General features: G+C 39.6%; 2 protein-coding genes and 1 non-coding gene across 5 annotated transcripts in view; all 3 read right to left on the bottom strand.

Annotated features, from left to right (window-relative positions):
* The window catches only part of OXSM (3-oxoacyl-ACP synthase, mitochondrial), a 488173-nt gene that overhangs the window by 449607 nt on the left and 15136 nt on the right, over positions 1 to 23430 (bottom strand). The gene's annotated exons all lie outside the window — the stretch shown is intronic.
* Positions 1 to 23430, bottom strand: part of RARB (retinoic acid receptor beta) — a 770770-nt gene that overhangs the window by 252645 nt on the left and 494695 nt on the right. The window lies entirely within an intron of this gene.
* LOC126949484 (U7 small nuclear RNA) lies at positions 14095 to 14159 on the bottom strand. Its single transcript, XR_007723768.1, has one exon. It is a non-coding gene; the product is annotated as a U7 small nuclear RNA (small nuclear RNA).

Consider the following 23430-nt stretch of genomic DNA (forward strand, 5'->3'; position numbering starts at 1 on the left):
GCTGGGTACAGGCACCTTGTAGGAGCCCTACTACCCCGAGACCAAACTGCTGTGAGAAGCCCAAGCTAGTCATGTGGTGAGACCACAGAAGAGGAAAACCAAGGTCCCAGCCAACAGCTCCAGTACCAACTTGTCAATCAAAGTGAGTGGAGCCCATTTGGAAATAGATTGTTCTGGCTTAGCTGAGCCACCCTAGCTGACCCTACACAGAGCAGAGTCCCACCAAGAATGGTGCAAATTGTAGACTCATGAGCAAAGAAACAGAAGGGTTGTTTTAAGCCACTGAATGTTGGGATAGTTTTGTTACCCAGCAACAATTATTGAAAAAAAAGACTTTCAATTTCAAAATTAAAAGACACAAAACACACAGAACTTTTAAATGTACACCTTTGGTTTAAAATTTTTGTTTGTTTAGAATTTTTTGGTTGGCTGTCTGTGCTTTCGATTGTAAAATATCTCATTTGAGGACAGGAATTGCTGGATCTCAAATACAGGAAAATTACGGTCTGATTTAAGGCTTAAAAGTAGAGATGCCTGGATTAGGAGGACAATATGATTCTGCTGACCTATTCATCTTACACGGGCCAAACTTATGTCCTGCCATAATTCTGTAAGTAGGAAGCTGAACTAGAATTGACCTCAGTTAGCATTTCCCCATGCAAGCGACAATACCCACCCTGGAATTCCTGACGACACTATCAACCTGATACAGCAGCCACATGCTGGCCATCCTCGAAAAGTGCTGGCAACAAAGTCTTGTTCAAACAGACGGACAAATCTGCCTAGTTTTATGCAAAGGAAAAGGAAAAGCAAAGCAATTAATTCACCCTGGGGAAACATGCTGAGGGCATGAATTTACCAGGTAGTGCAAGTCACTGTCAGTTGCATTCACAAAGAGGATGCGCCATCCTTCCCCTGTCCTCTGGACCCTTTCCGCCTTCATTGGGGGAAGGGTAATGGATAGTGTGGAGTGGGTGGAAGGGAAATGTAGGACATGAATGGGTCATCTAAACTGGAATGTAAAGGGAACATTACTTCTTGATGGCACTGATCCTGACGAGATTTATATTATACATACACCAAAGATTTAGGGGAGGATGCAACCTGGGGAGTCTTCAAGATGCTCTACTGCAGTGTTTCTGAAAGTGTGCTCCCTAAGTCCAGCAGCATGGGCTTCATCTGCAAACTCGTTAGAAATGCAAATTCTTGAGACCTACCCCAGATGGACTTAATCAGAAAGTTTGGGAGTCACAAACCCTCCAGTTGGCTTGGATGCATACCCAAGTTTGGGAACCACTAAACGTGTTGAAATTCAGGGAGAAAAGTTAGAGCTTCTATTTTGAATTTTTAGAAAAAGCATTAAGATTTACCAACACTTAAATTTACTAACATTTAATATTGACTCTCCTGTTCTTATCTGCTCTGTAAGTTGTGGGTCATGTGTCATGTGCAATTTCCACAACCCAAAGGACTTGCAATTATTATCCCTACTTGTTCATTCACTTTCAGCTTGCAGTATTTTTTATGTATTCCCACTGGTGGATTTACAAATTATATTACCTGCTTTTAATTTCACTAACTTGTCTCAAGTGGCCAAGTGGCTTGATTCCTGCAAAGAAGCCATCAAGCCTAAGCAAATAAGAAATGGGCAGAGCTGACACTTTTATACTGTCTTCCGAATCACACCACTACAATGCTCCCACTATAATTATTACTGAAAATATTTTAGTGAGTACCAAAATAAATTTTTTATTTAAGATAATAAAATTTAAAATATCTAAGAGATTATTTCATTTTATCTTTTAGTTTTATATATCTGTTTTTCTATAGTTTAAAAGAAACCTGAGGCTTATGAGGAAACTGAGGTTCAGAGGGGTTACCTAAATTTATCAAAAGTTTAAGGCCAAGATTTAAACTCTGGAACATCTGTTGGATCTCACAGCTTGTTGCTATCAGCTGTGTGGTGTATTAGCCCATGAAGCCTACGAAGATCATTATGGAAGATATAGGTTGGCCACACAAGACTGGAACAGGTGGAAAATGTGCATTAATCAGTAAGTCTGCAATGATTCTGGGAAGACAGGGCCAGTATTGCCCTCAAGGAATCCAGACTAATTGGCAGCAGTAAGACCAGATCAGATAAACTTTCCTGAGTAGAGTCTTCTGTGATATTACCAGTGCTGTACGTACTCCTGCAATATCACCAGTGCTAGGAGTGCTCTGCCGTTATCACCAGTGCTGGGATTTGCCATGTGTCCTGCAGGCAATGATGAACATGTGTGAATGATTGGAGCTGTCATTGCATTCATTCTTCCACCTGTCACATTGATTCCCTTTTTCATAAAATACAAATCCTGAAAACTGGCATGGATTTAAATAGCATGAGCTTTCAGGCCCTTTGCTGATTTTACAAAATGTCTAAACCTGAAGTTTCTGTTACCATGATACTTTTCTGTGCATTTCAGCTGCTAACTTGGGCTCCTTTGACACTGTTTGGAAAAAGAAGTCTGCACAAAGTGAACTTTATAGGAAACTAATAATAAATAAAATAGAGAAAACGTCATTTAAAAATCTAAGGGTGCCTAAAGGCAATTTTGTTATATGTGGTTGATAATTTTTGTAGAAGACTATCATCAAATATAGCTTTTAGGTGAGTGGCAATGACTACCTTCAGATGGGATATACTATAGCTCAGGATTGCCAGCTCTACCTTGTCATAGGCTCGAGCTGGTCAAGCCCACCATGAAGGGTGGAAAGCCTCATCCACTTTTCACTTACGTGATTGAATTTGCATTCCACATTGTGTCATTTCAGAACTCCCTTATGCTTTGTAATTTCACCAGATCCAGCCAGCATGAAACCAGCCAGCCAGCCAGCCCTGGATATATCGAATTGTTCAATTTCTTAGAGTCTGCATGTGGACAGCTAAACCTTGCTGGGGGAAAATCCATGGTGTCAGTTTTACCAGCTGGTAATCTGGCATGTTTTCCTGGTCAGTCTGCTCCTTCATTCTCAACCACCACAATTTTAAAGCTTCCCTCTTCTGAAACCTATATTCCCAATGCTTTCTCTTCACAACACTCATTAGAGTTTGTATACCTACATGGAAGACCACTCATGAACGATCCTCTTACTAACTTGACTATAGCCCATCAGGGCAGAGCTAGTATCAATTTTGCTCACGAGAGCCTCCTTTTGGGGGCCTGGCACAGGGTAGATTCCCCAATAAGCATTGAGGGTTTGCTGTTTGATGCGAGATGAGTAGCTGCTTTCAAACCTTGAGCCTTGGGCCACGTCCCCCTCCCAACTGCCAGCAAGTCTTGTAGGGGGCCTCAAACAGCCTTGTCCAAACAGCTATGTCCAAACATCCTGTGTTGACGGAGGCAGCAATCAGTCACTTAGAGCTTCCTGATCAATTGGTGAGAGACAATCCGGGCACATTCTGCAGTGGCTGCAGAGTTTAAGTGATGTCCCACATCAGCCACGGGATGAAGTTTCTAAGGGCAAAATTGCCAGGGACTGGTGAGCTCATCTGAGACATACAGGAAACAGGGAGTAGAGATAAAAAGCAATAAATTCGATAAAAATGCTAATTTGTTTAGCCATCAATTTTTAATCATTTGACCACCTAATTAATTAATTAGTTTTGTTTGGACTGTAGTTCCTTCCTGAAAGCATTTGAGGCTGATGACTATAAAAGACACAAACACAATAACCCTAAAGGTTATTAAAAATAAGTCAGGAGAAATGTTGGCTTTCACTTTACTCCCTGTCTCAAGAAAATTCAGGCAACCCAGCTAAAGGATGTTGACCCTGGGGATGCTCTAATAAGATCCAGATGAAGGAAATGACAAAAAGAATTTAGAGACAGGGAGAGATCAAAAATAAACAGAAAAGGTATGGAAGTTGTTTCTGAATAAGGACAAGACTGAGAGACTACATGGAGAGAGGCCTCAGTTGTCCTTGCTTTGGCCATCCTACACCAGAGTGTTCACAACTCACCCACCACAGACGCATGAGTGAACCCAGCAGAGATGGATCAGCCGCAGCCCAGGTTAGACTACTCATTGGAGCCAGCCCCAAACTGCAGACTTTGTAGAATCAAGAACTAAAGTAAATGGTGGTTTCAACATTTTTTTCCTTTCTTTTTTAAAATTAACATGTGATAATTATACATATTTAGTGGTGGCTGTTTTAAGAAATGAATTTTGGAGGTGTTTCTTAGATAGCAAAAACTAACTGATACGGTTCATTTCACGCACAATCACTCTCTGAGAAACTTCAATCTTCAGCTTTACAGGATTAACAATATCTTTTTAGCTTTTCCTAAATCCATTTAAATTTAGTCCTTTGATAAATTTCTTTTTTTTTTTTTTTTTTTTTTTTTTTGTGAGATGGAGTCTCACTCTGCCGCCCAGGCTGGAGTACAGTGGCACGATCTCGGCTCACTGTAACCTACACCTCCCAGGTTCAAGCAATTCTCCTGCCTCAGCCTCCTGAGTAGCTGAGACTACAGGCATGCATCATCATGCCCGGCTAATTTTTGTATTTTTAGTAGAGATGGAGTTTCACCATATTGGTCAGGCTGGTATATAACTCTTGATCTCGTGAGCCACCCACCTCGGCCTCCCAAAGGGCTGAGATTACGGGCATGAGCCACTTTGCCCGGCCAGATGAATTTCTTATAGTTTAACTCTATTTGCCAATATTATGATTACTGGGCACAACAGCCCAAGAGGAAAAATAAAGCACTATGAATTTCTGCTCAGCAGCCTCAGCTGCTTCTTTTTCATGGAAACAAACAAAACAAAACAAACAAAAACCCCCAACCAAAAAAACCTCTAGAGGTTACGTTTGACTCTTACAGCACTGAACTCAGCTTTTGTGAGTTCCGTTTATTTAGGCTTTTTATTAGGCTTGGGGGTGGGCTGGTCGTAGTATTAATACTATTGAGTTTGGGTTGAGAACACTTTTTCTCTTTAGGATCTTGAGTCAGGGGTTGACCTAGAAAATCAACACCCACAGATATTTTCTACAAGGTGGTAAGTCAAGCAATCCAAACTTCAGCACGTCTGCTCTCTCATTTTAAGATAGTCTTTGTAAACCAAACAAATAAGCATAAAGAGAAAAAAGAAAATGCTTAAGACCATAAATGTCTACTTTAACTTACAAATACAAACATGCCAAATACTTTTCAGAAACCATGCATGAGAATGACAATTTAAGCTTAAGTCCTAAAAGCTCTCCACTCTCTCTAGCTCCCACATGTGTATAAAAGGTTTAAATGAACAAGAAAAACACGATGGGATTAGGATTTGATTCCAAAAAGCTTTTATAGTCCTATAGAATGACCAGGAGTTACACTAGCTTCAAAAGACACACCAAACAAAAACTGATTTTTATCAAATAGTATTAATACTTGATGGACCAAAGTTGTTTTCACAAAGTATTTCCAAAATGAGGAGCTTGCCAAGCTGTGCCAATGTTCATAGCTCCAGGGGTCCTATCTTGGAACTTTCAAATTCAGTCAAAAGCAAAAAACATGTGTTTGTCTATCTGAACTTGAAAATTTGTCAACAAACACCAAACTCAGCACTTCTGAAACATGAATTGGAGGCCCATTGCTGAGCTGACTCAATTTCCTACTTTGACACAATGATCATTAGGCATATCGCACTAGAGTGTGGCAGACGCATTTTGATAAGTTATTTTGTCAATTAGCTCAACCACTTACCAATCTCTCAGGCATAAACACTACTGAGAAATTAACTGCTCTCAATTTGTTAGTATGAAAACTTGCCTGAGATTCTCAGGGACCTCAGACAAAAATTAATAAACATAAGTTTTTTAAAAAACAAAGCACCACATTTTTTCATACATATGATTTGACTATCTTCTTGAAATAACTCAAACGTTCTCCAGCAACTTAGCTTGTAACTCATTTCAAATAAGTTTGCATGAAAGAAGAAATGAAGGCGTTAATATGCCCCATCACCCCTGAGGCAATTAGTTCAGAGAAGTGATGCAAGTCATTTAAAGAAAGTTTCTGGAGTACATTGCCAGGCTCCTGATCCTTAGCCTAACGCTTCTGCCAAAGTAAATTCTTTGGTCTCCATGCTATGCTACTCATTTAGAGACCATGATGGCAGGCATCAAACTACACTTTCCTATCATAACTTCTGGGTCTTTTTGTCTGCTTGAGTTTCCCCTTTTCTGAGCTGCCTTTTAGTTCCTTTATCCTTTTATCCTTTTAGTTCCTTCTTCACCAACGCCCTTGTGTTTTCCTCATAAGCCTTATGATCGAAAACAGCAGTTTCCAAACTTTGCCACATCTGAACACATATTAATAATTAGACAATCATTATTCCCTGATTTGTTGTCCTGGAATCCTTTTGGGGTTAAACACGGACTTGAAGAGTAACAAACCATATACCTCTTAGAAAGATACAACATACATTAGTGTATCAAAGACTGTAACTATTTAATCCAGTATTGCTCAAATTAAAGAATTTATTTATTTTAAGGAACTGGGTTCTGTGGAATATAAATTTGGGAAAATTTCCTTTTCCAACGTGTATTTTCTGGAAAAATGTTCTTTTTCTTAAGGATTTTGGCTAACTCAGGGCTTCATGTTCTATTCAAAATATAGGAAGTATTGCTTGTAAAAACAAACAACAACAACAACAACAAAACAGAAGTGAGGGAAAGAAATGAAATGAATCTCCTCCAGACTTTAATTACATCTCTTCTTTTTTACAACTATGCATTCTAAGACAAAGGGGGAGAAAACTGTAAGTGTTTAATCTGAAAACATTGACTGATATTATGGTCTAGGCATGGCACTCTTCCTGGACCAGAGAAACTGAGAGCAACAAGACATGGTTCTTACCTCCAAGGTTCTCATAGCCTAGAGTAGAAGAGCAGAGAGAAGAGCAGAAGATGGTAGAAGTGCTTTGAAGCCTGTATCCACAAGAGTTGGTAGAGTAGCCACTTTGTGTTCAGGTCTTTCCCTCCATTCAGAGCCTTAAAAACCGCATCTAAAACCCTCATATTCTAACCACCGCCTCAGCACTACACATACACACACACACACACAAGGTACTTGCAACATGTACACAGGAAATCAGCTACACTGTATTATGAATACTTTCCCCCCGCCCCCTCTTAAACCATGAGCTCTGGCATCTCTTTTTCTGAGACTCACCACAAAGCAGCACCGGGCTCCATCACAAATCTTTCAAGGTTACAACCTCTACTACTTTAGATCCTTCTGTTTTCTTTCTACTTCAGATGATATTAAGCCCAGGCCAAGCTGTGCTACCTGCCATCTCTGTTTCTGCTTTTGCATCATTAAGAAGATCATGAAAAAAGATAAGCTACCAAGGCAGAGAAATGTATCATCAGGTAGGGCTGCATTTAGCTGCAGGTAAAAGAAAACCTAATTACAGTGGCTTAAATAGAGGTGGGCTATACTTTCCTCATTTAATAATTAGTGCAGGCATAGGCAGTTTGCTGATACTGGGTCCAACCAGGAGAAACAAAAAGAAGGTTGGTACTTGTTTTGCCTCTCCCTTTTAACAGAAAAGCAAAAGCTTTCCCAGAAATCCTGTCTCAGCAGATCTGCTTTTTATCCTGTTGACCAGAATGGTGTCACATGGCTGTAAGAGAGAATGGGAAAGTGAGCCTGAATGGCTGTCCTAGCAGCCGATGAAGATTCTCTGCCACAAGATCAATCCTGGTTCAACTCCCAAAGATTTTTTGAAAGGGTTGGCATCCAAGTTCCTTTAGTGATAAAGAACTAAAGTGCTGAAATACTGCAATAAATCTATACATTAAAAATGTTATAGAGTTTATTAGTTCTATGTTCCCTTCATATTGTGACTGAACTCATTAGTTTCTTGAACTGAAATGGAGAAATCCAAGATCACTGGTCAAACTTCAGGTGATTCCTGAAACTGCAACTCTGCTTAACAACTTAAGTATCTCTTTTTCTTATTTTTCCATATTAGTTATTTCTTGATTCATTCATTCATTCAATAAATATTTATTGAGGATCTACTATGTGTTAGGCATGGTAATAGATGCTACAATACAATGGGGAACAAGATACATACATTTCTTCTTCTATGAAGTGTTGTTTTAGTGGAAGAGACAGATACAATGTATTTAATTATAATTGTGGTACATGCTATGTAGGGTAAGTACAAAGTAAAATGAGGATATTACAGGAAATCAGCTTAGTTTGAGGTGTGTCAGGAAAAGCTTTCCCAAGGCTCAATGAAACCAGGGCCTGTATCCTTCAGCACTTTTGACATTTTGAGTCAGATAATTCTTTGTTATGGGGGGCTGTCTTGCTCATAGTAGGAGGTTTAGTGGCATCCCTTGACCTCCACCCACTAGACACCAGTGGCTTTCCCTTCCAGTTGTGACAACCAAAAGGAGTTCTAAACATTGTCAAATATCCCTGGGGGCAAAATTACCCCCAGATGAGAACCACTGATTTACATAAAGACTTGGAAGATGAACAGGAGAGTCAGTCACACCACAGAGGGAAGTCATCAATTCCTGTCCATGTTTCACCCCAATCCTTCCTTTGGCAAACTTTTAAGCCCTCTTGCTTTATTCAAAGAGCTTTGAAACTTCTTCTAGGAAGTCTTTGCTGAAGACAAAATAGGTGGCAAATTCCCTCTGGCTCTCACCCTGAAAAAACCATGAGTTCCACAACTTTTTTTCTACCCAGTATTTCACAATGTCTGGAAACACAGATAACGCTATTTCACTTTTTCACAGATGGAAGACGTCCTTGATGATCTTATGTATATTCACCTATGTTTCCAGACTTCATGAACAGCCTCTGTACTTCTTTCTTTCTTTTGAGCACTCCAGAGACAAGTATTAAAGGTCTGCTTCATGCCAGGCATGGTCCTAGATGCTACAGTTTAAATATGAGTAAGAGAAGACTTTTGGTCTCCCAGAACTCGTTGTCTTGCTTCACTCAGGTACAACATGGAGGAAGCTGTAGAGGCAAAGTTGAATGTTCAATTAATTATGTTCTGCTGGCTGCATGTCCTTTCCAATGAACACAGATTGAGAGGCAAAGACAAAGCCTATTTAGCTCACAATTCCACACCCATGAGGTTATGCAGAGAATATCTGCAGAAGATTTGATTGATAATTCTGATATAAAATGATTACTGAGAATGATTCTGTACTCATTCAGATAACCTCACCTGGAGTGGCAATTCTACTCGGCTTGATTCCTCATAATTATTTGCTGAATACATTGAGACTTGATTTTCATTTGCTTCAAGCTCTGTCAATAGCTTCTCCAAAGCGAGATCCTTCCTAAAATTCGTTGCCAGGCTTTGACCTACTTCCTTCTTATTCCTTCTCCCCTAGACAGAGCTTCCCCCTAAAATCTCTCTTGTTTATCACCTGTCTAGCCAAATCAACTGCCAAGGACAGGAATGCTGAAGTGAGGCAAAGTATTTATTTCCTGCTTTGTAGAGCCAGATACTTTAAGCGGAGAAAAAAAGTCCTCACTTGCTTCTAAGTAATGTTTTGTTTTGGTCAGAGCCACACATTAATTCACATGTCCAGGCTGCTTGTAAAATAAAACCAGAGCCATAAGAACTGATAAGAACATGCATTCCTATTTCCTTTCTCTACAAAAGAAAGCCTGATGGTGGTGGCTCATCACTTGTGAACACTGGACTTAAAATTTTAAAGAAAGCAGGGCTTAGCATGGAGGGATGGTTCTATCCAGTACTCAAATAAATGGCAAATTGAACTTACACACCGGGGAGGCAGAAGCAACTCACTAGGGAAGCTTCCTACAGAAACAAAAATTACTAAAACAACATGATGAGGTAAGTACAGTAGTACAATAAAGTCACCTATTTTTCTTCCATTAGTCTTTAGAGTCCTTTATAGTCAGCCCAGTGTAGTGACTGATCAGCACCAAAACTCCTCATTCTTCTTGGGAGGGAGAAACATGTCAGCAGGTCTCTGCACTTTACTATCACTGATATTCATCCCACCTGTTCTCTTTCGCTTTCCATGCTGTGTACCCACAGCTAGTAGGCTGCAGGTCTTCTTTTTTCTATGTCCATGCCAGGGCCTTTAAACCAATTCGGGACCTTCTGCATGGCTCAAGCTTGGGTCAGCTCCACAGCAGGCCTCTTATTTATTTTTTAGAAATTGTCTAAATTGCAACATAAAAACTGCAGTCAGAGTTATGCAAGTTTTATGTAGTTTTGTGGAGCCTGTTGAGGATGATCTTTTCCTAGAAAATGAATAGGTTTCCAAGCATTGCAGTATATGTGATTAATTGAGCCCAGTCTTCAGACCTTCTCTGGAGGTGCAATGCTATGGCTCCTGGGAATGTAATCCAGTTGACTCTTAACATCCAAACTATGTCTATAATACAGGATCCAAGACAGCAAGATCCCTGTGCCTTTGCGGGTGTATGTGTTAAAACCAGAATGTCTTTTTTTTTGCGGGGGGAAATGCTCTCAAATTAGGCAGAGTGTGATTTAAAAAAATAAAAATAAAAAAATAAAAAAAAAACTTAAGCTGAATTACATTTAAAGGAATTTAATTGAGCAACGAACGATTTGCGATTCCAGCAGCCTCCTGAGCCAGAGTAGACTCAGAGACTCCTGCGCAGCTACGTGGTGGAAGAAGATTTATGGACAGAAAAAGGAGAGTGACGTTCAGAAAACAGAAGTGAGGTACAGAAAGCGTTGAACTGATTACAGTTCAGTGTTTGCCCTATTTGAACATGGTTCAAACAGCTGGCTACATTTGATTGGCCAAACTCAGTGACCGGCACAAGTGTAGGCTACGGAGTATTTATACTTCCTGTTGTTATAGTTCACAATGTACAGAGAAACCTTCAGGCCAAGCTTAAAATATGGAAGGAGGCAGCTTTAGGTTAAACTTCATTTAGCAAGTGAGGTTTGTTTTGGTAGGGCAAAGCAATACAATTAGATCCCAGGAGACTTCTCCTTTAAGGGTGTTTCAAAACAATTTAATATTTTCAGATTATGTGACTGCCATTTCTGTTAAGCTAGTCTTGAATTTCTTATGAAGTAATGAACATAGACCTTTCAAGCACAGGTTTTACTGCTATTACAGTCTCAGGTGAGGTAATAATCAAATATTTATTACATGGAAAGTAGTGGGCACTGCTACTCAGAATGGACCTTAACTGTTCTCTCAGAGACCTGGTTTTGAAGGTCCCCTGCTGTGCCAAGAACTAACCTTTGAGTGGTGATTTTGGGAAGGTCTGGTGAGGTGACCCTGGTGATGAAAGGCTCAGAGTAGTGGCCACTTACCAAGGGCTACACAAATATTTCAGTAATTTAATAACCACTAGAGTTGTATTAGTGAAAACTGATGAATGTCAGCCTTTCCTGGATAAAATTAAGTGAATAAATGAATGAACTTAAACTTATGAATAAGCGACATGACCTGAATCTTCCAGAAATCCACAAAAGCTTGTGCAGATGAGTTTGGTTTGCTAAATCTTTTCTTTTGAACTTCCCTATGGATAAAAGGGAGGTTCCTAGCAGGCTGACAGCTACCTTTTGGCTAGATGTCAAAGTAACTAGAGAGTGTAAATGATTCCAGCCAAACCATCAATAATTGACAGTGGGTAATTCAGTACATAGACTCCACAGCCACCTATCTACAAAGGTGGCAAAGAGAATGTCTCTCTGTTTCTCTTCACCCATTCAATTTAGACACCAGCCTACCCTTCAATAATGCCACACATTCCAATCATGAAAAACAAATGGTGTGACAATAGCCAGGGGACTTTCAGAGCAGAGCATCCCTTTGGTAAACACAGCCTCTAGATACTATCTCTTGCTCTCCCACGGGATGCCTGCTGCAAAGGAGGCTGAAATGCAACGGGTTAGGAAACTAGCGCTTTTATGGTCTAAGTGACCAAAATGTAGCTCATGAGTTTCAGAAAACGTTTATGTTTTGGTACTTTGCTTAATTCTCTCTCTCTCTCTCTCTCTCTGTGTGTGTGTGTGTGTGTGTGTGTGCGCCACACACACGCAGGCATACACATGTTTCAATGCTCAATAACAGTGATTTTATTGTGAAACCTATGGTTCAATGAAAGATTTAGTGTTGAATGTTTGTAGAGATAAATTACAATTTTTACATCTAACTGACCCGTGCTTTGGATTATTCTGTCTAGGTAAACTTAGTTCAACTAAATTCATCCATTTATTCATTCAACAAATATTTACTGAGTATCTACTCTAAATCACCTACTCTTCTAAGGCTCTGGGGATGTAGACAGGGAAGAGGGCAAACAAGAAACCTATCCTCCTGGAATGTACATTCTAGGGCAAAAAAAGGTATTTATAATTTCAGGTAATAGTACTGTACAAAAAAATAAAGCAGGGTAAAGGGTTAGAGGTGACTGAGGATACCTTAGTAAGGGTGGTCATGAAAGGCCTTTGTAAGGAGGTGATGTCTGAACAACTAATTGAAAAATACGAGGAGAAGAGGCAGGTAAAGATTTGGTGGAATAACATTTCGGGCAGAGAGAACAATAAAAGCAAAAGCCTTGAGGTGGGAATGATGTCGATGCATTTCAGACACATCAAGAAATCAAGACTTTCCTGAGTAGAATGAACGAGAGGGCAAATGTAGAAAGTGAGGCTAAATGTAACTGTTGCTAAAGCCCCGTAAGATGAGCTCTTCTGACAGACTGAGGGAACTTTTCAAATAAATGCTGTAGATTCTCTCTGAATTCCTAAGAGCTTCCTAAATTAACTATAATGGTTGTGATTAGGATTCTCAATTGGAGAATCATGTTCATACACACAATACTTTATTATTGTTGATACATGGAATATTTTGCCTTGCTATTCTGTAGTGAATATATTCTAACTTTTTGTGGGGGTGGGGGTGGGGGTGGGTAAGAAAAAGGATGGTGATAGTGGTTGACATATCCACAGATGAGCAAAATGTACATTTTTTGTTTCTGCCTCCTCTGATTTAGTACATGGTCTCAAATCTCTCACTTTTCAGGGGCATCCCATTCTGATACATTGAGATCTAATGGCGTTTAGCTCTACTAGAAAGTAATATCTGTGAGGGCAGGGACTTGTTCATCACTGCATCCATGGTGATTTATAAATAATTATTGAACTCGTCCACACACTCTGCCCAGCTTCATTTACTTCCTTGTCCTTTATCTTTCCTCCCTTAAACCTCACCGAGAAGGACCCTGCTCTGAGAGGAGCACAGCAGGACACTCTGGGTCTCCCAAGTGAGCAGTTCTACAGTGTCAATCACTCTGTCATCCTGAACATAATGTGATACAGACCATTTCTTGGAAAAACCCCAATTCTCCCGGTATTGCTTGACCACATTAACCTTTAGGTAATTGGTACTAAACTTAGAACTTAGGATTAGTTCAGTGGAATTCCAGCTAATGAGAGAGGTGGCCATAAATGTCCAAATGTCATTGTTGAAAATTTGTTTCAAGTATCATATGTTACTGGGCAGACAGGAAGGACCATCCCTCCTTGTCCTGCTCCAAAGCTGAAATACTTATAAGCATTTAATATCAAAGAAGAATTGGGCCAGGCAGTTGTATTACAGAGAAGTCTAACATTTGATTTTTGCCCACAAGAGGTTTAAAATCTACTAAGGAATAATGACAATAATAAGAAGCCATTAAACAAATACTAAATGAATAAAATACATTTTATTACCAAGTACCTTGAACTCTAAAAGCACCTAAAATTATAATAGAAAATAGTAAGTAGTGAAGTTATTTGTGGAATTAAATTTAATTGTGTTATTTATCTTGAGGCTATTATTTTTAAAACATATATGTTGTTCTCATAATAGACTATACATATAAAAGAAAAGGTGTAAGAAAGAAAAACTGCTAAATCTCTGAACCCAGAATGACCTCTCTCAGCATTTTGGTTAATATTCTTCCAGTTGTCTTTCTCTTTCTCTTCTTACATAGATAAGATCATATGGAATACATAATTTTATTTCCTTTTTTCCTCTTAAGATCATAGCATGTTTTGAATATTTTTTTCCCTCCCTAGTGGGGGTGTCTTCTAGTGAAAACCGAAAAAACCTACTAGGAAAATTCTAAAAGAACTTTAACACTTGTTATGTATGTTTTAAAAACCTTTGTTTTAGAGGCTGAATAATACTCAAATAAATGAACGTTTATTAATGAGGCTTTGAAAGTTTATGTATGGCTACACTACTAAAATATTTCCACATTTAAATGCTTTACATGTTCTCCTGTGTTTTCCTGTGGACTGTTCCCTGGTCACATAGGTGACAAAATATCAGTACAAGAAGAGAATATAGCAGAGATCATAATAGATGAGGTTGTCAGAGGCAGAAACAGAGTTTCCCTGTCTGCTCTTGCAGAAAGTAAATGTGAAATTCTGGCAATTTGGTTGGGTTATTTGGTCTCCAGCAGGGCCCCTCTCAGGAAGTGAACTCACAGTGGCCTTTCAGTTGACAGCCAGAAGATGGGGTAAATGCTGTTAGCAGTTACCCTAGGGCAGAAAGCTTAAGAGGTGACTGCACAATGGAACTGGGGAAGCCAAGAGAAGGTAATAAGGTGCCAAACCTGGCCTGATATGCACAAGGCAGGAGACAGAAGCCAAGAAAATACACGCCAACATGCCGGGCTTCAGAGGTCTGTCACACCGTGGATTGCTTCTGCAAAGCTTTTCAGTTCATAATCAATGCCCTGTAACTGATAATTATTTTTATCCAAGAATTAATTTTCAAAAATCCGTGGGCTCTGCCTTCTAGGCACTTAGGATGGCCTTCTAGCATTGTACTTACAAGTTCATGATGTGTGTGGCCTTATCTAAAATCGAGTGGCAACTGCTGCTTATTGAACATTTGGTATGTGCTACACACCAAAGCACTCACTGAACATCCATTCACTCAGTTAAGCCTCCCCACCAAACATATACAGTACGCCTGTGTGATTACCATCCCCATATTATAGCTGAGGAAACAGAGGCAGAGAGAAGTTGCCCAGGGTCAGCCAGCCAGCCAGCATGGGTGGGGGCTGGAATTCACACCCCCGCCTAATACCAGAGCCTATGCTCTTGACTCCTCTAACCCCTGTCTCTCCCCTTCCCTAAGTAACCCCAACAAAAGCCAAATTGTTTCTTATCTCCTCATTCTCCACAACTCACACTGATCTGAAAAAAGAAGGCGACCAACACATGTTACTTGAATTGAATCAGCCACAATGAATATTTCTTTTCAATTTCTTTGTCAAAGTAATATACATACATAATTAAAATGGTGCCGAAAGAAATTTAACAATTTAAGAAAATTCCCTACACCCTGAACTCTCATTTTTTCCCTTCCCGTTCCACTTTTTGGAGGCAACCACTAATTTATTTATTTTTTATATTAATGATTTACTTATTATTTTTAAATTATACTTTAAGTTCTAGGGTACATGTGCACAACGTGCAGGTTTGTTACAAATGTTTACATGTGCCATGTTGGTGTGCTGCACCCATTAACTCATCATTTACATTAGGTGTATCTCCTAATGCTATCCCTCCCCTCTCCCCACTCCCCACAATAGGTCCCGGTGTGTGATGTTCCCCATCCTGTGTCCAAGTGTTCTTATTGTTCAGTTCCCACCTATGAGTGAGAACATGCGGTGTTTGGTTTTCTGTCCTTGCTATAGTTTGCTCAGAATGATGGTTTCCAGCTTATTTCATGTCCATACAAGGACATGAACTCATCCTTTTTTATGACTGCATAGTATTCCATAGTGTGTATGTGCCACATTTTCTTAATCCAGTCTACCATTGATGGGCGTTTGGCTTGGTTCCAAGTCTTTGCTATTGCGAACAGTGCTGCAAAAATGTACGTGTGCATGTGTCTTTATAGCAGCATGATTTATAACCCTTTGGGTATATACCCAGTAATGGGATGGCTGGGTCATATGGTATTTCTAGTTCTAGATCCTTGAGGAATCATCACACTGTCTTCCACAATGGTTGAACTAGTTTACAGTCCCACCAACAGTATAAAAGTGTTCCTATTTCTCCACATCCTCTCCAGCACCTGTTGTTTCCTGACTTTTTAATTATCACCATTCTAACTGGTGTGAGATGGGATCTCATTGTGGTTTTGATTTGCATTTCTTTAATGGCCAGTGATGACGAGCAGTTTTTTCATGTGTCTCTTGGCTGTATGAATGTCTTCTTTTGAGAAGTGTCTGTTCATATCCTTTGCCCACTTTTTGATGCGGTTGGTTTTTTCTTGTAAATTTAATTGAGTTCTTTATAGGTTGTGGATATTAGCCGTTTTTCAGATGAGTAGATTGCAAAAATTTTCTCCCATTCTGTAGGTTGCCTGTTCACTCTGATGGTAGTTTCTTTTGCTGTGCAGAAGCTCTTTAGTTTAATTAGATCCCACTTGTCCATTTTGGCTTTTGTTGCCATTGCTTTTGGTGTTTTAGACATGAAGTCCTTGCCCATGCCTATGTCCTGAATGGTATTACCTAGGTTTTCTTCTAGGGTTTTTATGGTTTTAGGTCTAACATTTAAGTTTCTAATCCATCTTGAATTAATTTTCGTATATGAGTAAGGAAAGGATATACTTTCAGCTTTCTACTTATGACTAGCCAATTTTCCCAGCGCCATTTATTAAATAGGGAATCCTTTCCCCATTTCTTGTTTTTGTCAGGTTTGTCAAAGATCGGATGGCTGTAGATGTGTGGTATTATTTCTGAGGGCTCTGTTCTGTTCCATTGGTCTATATCTCTGTTTTGGTACCAGTACCATGCTGTTTTGGTTACTGTAGCCTTGTAGTATAGTTTGAAGTCAGGTAGCGTGATGCCTCCAGCTTTGTTCTTTTGGCTTAGGATCGTCTTGGCAATGTGGGCTCTTTTTTGGTTCCATATGAACTTTAAAGTAGTTTCTTCCAATTCTGTGAAGAAAGTCATTGGTAACTTGATGGGGATGGCATTGAATCTATAAATTACCTTGGGCAGTATGGCCATTTTCATGATATTGATTCTTCCTATCCATGAGCATGGAATGTTCTTCCATTTGTTTGTGTCCTCTTTTATTTCACTGAGCAGTGGTTTGTAGTTCTCCTTGAAGAGGTCCTTCACATCCCTTGTAAGTTGGATTCCTAGGTATTTTTTTCTCTTTGCAGCAATTGTGAATGGGAGTTCACTCATTATTTGGCTCTCTGTCTGTCTGTTATTGGTGTATAAGAATGCTTGTGATTTTTGCACATCGATTTTATATCCTGAGAATTTGTTAAAGTTGCTTATTAGCTTAAGGAGATTTTGGGCTGAGATGATGGGGTTTTCTAAATGTATAATCATGTCATCTGCAAACAGGGACAATTTGACTTCCTCTTTTCCTAATTGAATACCCTTTATTTCTTTCTCCTGCCTGACTGCCCTGGCCAGAACTTCCAACACTATGTTGAATAGGAGCAGTGAGAGAGGGCATCTCTGTCTTGTGCCAGTTTTCAAAGGGAATGCTTCCAGTTTTTGCCCATTCAGTATGATATTGGCTGTGGGTTTGTCATAAATAGCTCTTATTATTTTGAGATACATACCATCAATACCTAGTTTACTGAGAGTTTTTAGCATGAAGAGCTGTTGAATTTTGTTGAAGGTCTCTTCTGCATCTGTTGAGATAATCATGCGGTTTTTGTCTGTGGTTCTGTTTATATGCTGGATTATGTTTATTGAATTGCATATGTTGAACCAGTCTTGCATCCCAGGGGTGAAGCCAACTTAATCATGGTGGATAAGCTTTTTGATGTGCTGCCGGATTCGGTTTGCCAGTATCTTATTGAGGATTTTTGCATGGATGTTCATCAGGGATATTAGTCTAAAATTCTCTTTTTTTGTTATGTCTCTGCCAGGCTTTGGTATCAGGATGATGTTGGCCTCATAAAATGAGTTAGGGAGGATTCCCTCTTTTTCTATTGATTGGAATAATTTCAGAAGGAATGGTACCAGCTCCTTTTCATACTTCTGGTAGAATTTGGCTGTGAATCCGTCTGGTCCTGGACTTTTTTTGGGTGGTAGGCTATTAATTATTGCCTCATTTTCAGAGCCTGTTATTGGTCTATTCAGGGATTCAACTTCTTCCTGGTTTAGTCTTGGGAGGGTGTATGTGTCCAGGACTTTATCCCTTTCTTCTAGATTTTCTAGTTTATTTGCATAGAGATGGTTACAGTATTCTCTAATGGTAGTTTGTATTTCTGCAGGATCAGTGCTGATATCCGCTTTATCATTTTTTATTGCATCTGTTTGATTCTTTTCCCTTTTCTTCTTTATTAGTCTTGCTAGAAGTCTATCAATTTGGTTGATCTTTTCAAAAAACCAGCTCCTGGATTCATTGATTTTTTGGAGGGTTTTTTGTGTGTCTCTCCTTCAGTTCTGCTCTGATCTTAGTTATTTCTTGCTTTCTGCTAGCTTTTGAATGTGTTTGCTCTTGCTTTTCTAGTTCTTTTCATTGTGATATTAGGGTGTCAATTTTAGATCTTTCCTGCTTTCTCCTGTGGGCATTTAGTGCTATAAATTTCCCTCTACACACTGCTTTAAATGTGTCCCAGAGATTCTGGTACGTTGTGTCTTTGTTCTCATTGGTTTCAACGAACATCTTTGTTTCTGCCTTCACTTCGTTATGTACCCAGTTGTCATTCAGGAGCAGCTTGTTCAGTTTCCATGTAGTTGAGCAGTTTTGAGTGAGTTTCTTAATCTTGAGTTCTAGTTTGATTGCACTATGGTCTGAGAGACAGTTTGTTATAATTTCTGTTCTTTTACATTTGCTGAGGAGTGCTTTACTTCCAATTATATGGTCAATTTTGGAATAAGTGCGATGTGGTGCTGAAAAGAATGTATATTCTGTTGACTTGGGGTGGAGAGTTCTCTAGATGTCTATTAGGTCCACTTGGTGTAGAGCTGAGTTCAAGTCCTGGATATCCTTGTTTACTTTCTGTCTCATTGATCTGTCTAATGTTGACAGTGAGGTGTTAAAGTCTCCCATTATTATCATGTGGGAATCTAAGTCTCTTTGTAGGTCTCTCAGGACTTGCTTTATGAATCTGGGTGCTCCTGTATTGGGTGCATATATATTTAGGATAGTTAGCTCTTCTTGTTGAATTGATCCCTTTACCATTATGTAATGGCCTTGTTTGTCTCTTCTGATCTTTATTGGTTTAAAGTCTGTTTTATCAGAGACTAGGATTGCAACCCCTGCTTTTTTTTTGTTTTCCATTTGCTTGGTAGATCTTCCTCCATCCCTTCATTTTGAGGCTATGTGTGTCTCTGCATGTGAGATGGGTCTCCTGAATACAGCACACTGATGAGTCTTGACTCTTTATCCAATTTGCCAGTCTGTGTCTTTTAATTGGAGTATTTAGCCCATTTACATTTAAGGTTAATATTGTTATGTGTGTACTTGATCCTGTCATCATGATGTTAGCTGGTTATTTTGCTCGTTAGTTGATGCAGTTTCTTCCTAGCCTCGATGGTCTTTACACTTTGGCATGTTTTTTTCAGTGGCTGGTACCAGTTGTTCCTTTTCATATTTAGTGCTTCCTTCAGGAGCTCTTGTAAGGCAGGCCTGGTGGTGACAAAATCTCTCAGCATATGCTTGTCTGTAAAGGATTTTATTTCTCCTTCACTTATGAAGCTTAGTTTGGCTGGATATGAAATTCTGGGTTGAAAATTCTTTTCTTTAAGAATGTTAAATATTGGCCCCCACTCTCTTCTCGCTTGTAGAGTTTCTGCTGAGAGATCCGCTGTTAGTCTGATGGGCTTCCCTTTCTGAGTAACCCGACCTTTCTCTCTGGCTGCCCTTAACATTTTTTTCTTTCATTTCAACTTTGGTGAATCTGACAATTATGTGTCTTGGAGTGTCTCTTCTTGAGGAGTATCTTTGTGGCATTCTCTGTACCCGAATTTGAATCTTAGCTTGCCTTGTTAGGTTGGGGAAGTTCTCCTGGATAATACTGAAGAGTATTTTACAGCCTGGTTCCATTCTCCCCGTCACTTTCAGGTGTACCAATCAGACGTAGATTTGGTCTTTTAACATAATCCTGTATTTCTTGGAGGCTTTGTTCGTTTCTTTTTACTCTTTTTTTCTCTAAACTTCTCTTCTTGCTTCATTTCATTCATTTGATCTTCAATCACTGATACCCTTTCTTCCACTTGATCAAATTGGCTACTGAAGCTTGTGCATGTGTCATGTAGTTCTTGTGCCATGGTTTTCAGCTCTATCAGGTCATTTAAGGTCTTTTCTATGCTGTTTATTCTAGTTAGCCATTCGTCTAATATTTTTTCAAGGTTTTTAGCTTCTTTGTGATGGGTTCAAACATCTTCCTTTAGTTCGGAGAAGTTTGTTATTACCGATCATCTGAAGCCTTCTTCTCTCAACTCATCAAAGTCATTCTCTGTCCAGCTTTGTTCCGTTGCTGGTGAGGAGCTGTGTTCCTTTGGAGGGGGAGAGGCACTCTTATTTTTACAATTTTCAGCTTTTCTGCTCTGGTTTCTCCCCATCTTTGTCGTTTTATCTATCTTTGGTCTTTGATGATGGTGATGTACAGATGGGGTTTTGGTGTGGATGTCCTTTCTGTTAGTTTTCCTTCTAACAGTCAGGACCCTCAGCTGCAGGTCTGCTGAAGTTTGCTGGAGGTCCACTCCAGATCCTGTTTGCCTAGGTATCACCAGCAGAGGCTGCAGAACGGTAAATGTTGCTGCCTGATCCTTCCTCTGGAAGTTTCATCTCACAGGAGCACCCAACTGTATGAGGTATCAGGCAGCCCCTACTGGGAGGTGCCTCCCAGTTAGGCTCCTCGGGGGTCAGGGACCGACTTGAGGAGGCAGTCTGTCCATTCTCAGATGTGAAACTCCATATTGGGAGAACTACTACTCTCTTCAAAGCTGTCAGACAGGGATGTTTACGTCTGCAGAAGTTTCTGCTGCTTTTTGTTTAGCTATGCCCTGCCCCCAGAGGTGAAGTCTATAGAGGCAGGCAGGCCTCATTGAGCAGCATTGGGCTCCATCCAGTTCGAGCTTCTGGCCACTCTGTTTACCTACTCAAGCCTCAGCAATGGTGGACATCCCCCCCTTTGTCTCGCTGCCACCTTGCAGTTGGATCTCAGACTGCTGTGCTAGCAGTGAGCAAGGCTGCGTGGGCGTGGGACCCTCTGAGCCAGGTGCGGGATATAATCTCCTGGTGTGCCATTTGCTAAGACCATTGGAAAAACTCAGTATTAGAGTGAGAGTGTCCTGATTTTCCAGGTACCGTCTGTCATGACTTCCCTTGGCTAGGAAAGGGAAGTCCCCGACCCCTTGCACTGCCTGGGTGAGGCGATGCCCTGCCCTGCTTCAGCTCACGCTCTGTGGGCTGCACCCATTGTCTGACAAACTCCAGTGAGATGGACCCGGTACCTCAGTTAGAAATGCAGAAATAGCCCATCTTCTGTGTATCTCACACTAGGAGCTGTAGACTGGAGCTGTTCCTTTTCGACCATCTTGGAACCTCCCCCTATTTCACTTATTTGTTTTTACTTTTTTTTTGAGACAGAGTCTTGCTCTGTTGCCCAGGCTAGAGTGCAGTGGCATGATCTTGGCTCACTGCAAACTCAGCCTCCCGGGTTCAAGTGATTCTTCTGCCTCAGCCTCTCTAGTAGCTGTGACTGTAGGTGTGCACCACGGTGCTCAGCTAATTTTTGTATTTTTAGTAAAGATGGGGTTTTGCCATGTTGGCCAGCCTAGTCTTGAACTCCTGACCTGAGGTGATCCGCCCGCCTCAGTCTTCCAAAGTGTTGGGATTACAGGCTTGAGCCACTGCACCCAGCCCAGAGGTAACTACTTAAATCTCTAATCCATTTATTCTGATCTCTAGATTGCCAAATATCTTGTATTGCTATTTCTTAATATACCAATTTTATACTGCATATTGATATTCTTTATGGGACAAGAGGAATTAGCTCTCTTATACCATCCTCCTGCTTACTTCATTTAAAGATATATATTGCTAATAATACTTTAGAACTATTTATAATTCTTGATAAGGTTTTCGTTAAATAGTGTTTATAAGTACTATGTATTATTTACTGCAAAGCCAACTAGTGTACTCCGTTCTATTTCTCATACAAATTCTTATTTTTCTGCAAGTTGATTGTTGCTTCTCTTTTTAAACTTGCTTAGTCATATACCTACTCTTAATTTTCTTTCATATGCCTCATTATTAGTATTACTTTGCAATAGTTAAATAGACCAGATAATGTACCAATTACATTGTTTGTATCCAATCTGAACTTGTTTCTTTCTAGAGCCATACATACAGCTGTCATGTGAGACTTTACCTTTTCTCATCATCTCAATATTGCTTTACATTTCTGATTTGTGTTGGACACTTAGTTTCATGAATCCTTTCTGTTTCATAGTTAACTGCCTAATCTGGTTAAAGCCAAACCTCAAGGATCAGATTAGTAAAGAGTACAGTGGAGAGAAACATTCTGAGACCTTACATGTCTGAAGATGTCTCTATTCCATGCTCAAACTTAAAAGTTTTGGCAGGTATAGAATTCTAGGTTGATAGTCATTTTCTGTCAGAATTATAAAAATATTGCTTTTTTGTTTTTCTCTCTTCTATTGTAGCTATTAAAGTCTGATGATTTTCTGATTCAAATTGCTATGATTATAACTTTCCCTCTACTTTTTTGGATCTGTTATTTTGAAATATTGTAGTAGTGCTGCTTGATATGAATCTTTTAAAAATTTTTCCAATAACTGTACCTAGACATTTTACCCTTTTAGTCTGAAATTTTATATTCTTCAGTTCTCAGGAAATGCCCTTTTAAAAAAAAAAAATTTCCTCCCATTCATTTTCTCTTATTTCTCCCTTAATTCTTAATAGCCAAATGTTAAACCTTCAGGGCTGATCTAAATCTCTCTTGCCTGCTCCCTCCTAATTTTATAATCCCTGTGTCTTTTTATCCTACATTTTGTGAGAGTGTCTGGATGTTGTCATCCAGCCTACCTATTAAATATTTTCCTTTCTATCAAAGGATGTTCATCGTGACTTTTCTGATTGTCTCAATGTTTCAGGAAGAGATTCCAGGGACTGACAACAAAAGGTGCCAACAGATCCACTAGGGAGATGCTAAAGAATGATGAAACTACAAAGGTAACTAGTTTGCTGAAAAACAGTTGGACTTTTAAGGTGTAAATCATGAAAAGAAGTTGTTTAATGTATTTTTTAATACCATAGCCTGTCAACCATATTATCTTGAAGTTTTTCTCTACCCATGAAAGGAACTTGGGCGATTTTCAGGTATTAAAAATAGTCTAAATTAGACAATTGTCTTACTAGACAACTGGGGACATCTTGTCTTTCCGGG

This window comes from Macaca thibetana, chromosome 2 (genome assembly GCF_024542745.1).
Source record: "Macaca thibetana thibetana isolate TM-01 chromosome 2, ASM2454274v1, whole genome shotgun sequence".
Lineage (NCBI taxonomy): Eukaryota > Metazoa > Chordata > Mammalia > Primates > Cercopithecidae > Macaca > Macaca thibetana.